Genomic DNA, 500 nt, shown 5'->3' with positions numbered 1-500 from the left:
AAAAAAAATACAGAAAGCACAAGTGTGCGGATAAGGTATTCAGGTTTCGCTCCGTTTCGAAGCATAAGGCTCCGTGTCGCCCAGAGGTTAAATCGTGAACCATCTAAGCTATGGCCACCTCGCCTAGTCACAAACTCTCGCTCAAACAAAAAATCAAACAGTAAAATATGAGTATATTAATTAGTATCAACCACTAAAATATTCTAACCAAGACCTTCTCCTTAACTGTCCTTCCATAAATAAAAATGCTAATTAACCAAAACTGTTTAAGAACTAAGAAGCACTTTGATCCGCGGCTCAGCCATACGCGTAGTTGCGTAAAATTAACGTTTCAGTCACCTTCGTACTATTCCAAAGTTTATCACCGGATAACGTTTACTATAATAAAGCAATGGCTTCTATTATTACTCTATATTGGAGAATATATTTACATGAGGATAGACGAAGAATTAATTTGATCGATCTTGATGAATACAAGGTTGAGTTGCCCATCACCCAGA

The sequence above is a fragment of the Penaeus monodon genome, chromosome 30 (genome assembly GCF_015228065.2).
Source record: "Penaeus monodon isolate SGIC_2016 chromosome 30, NSTDA_Pmon_1, whole genome shotgun sequence".
NCBI classification, from domain to species: domain Eukaryota; kingdom Metazoa; phylum Arthropoda; class Malacostraca; order Decapoda; family Penaeidae; genus Penaeus; species Penaeus monodon.
The sequence above is the reverse complement of the archived record's forward strand: the minus strand, read 5'-3'. Positions refer to the sequence as shown.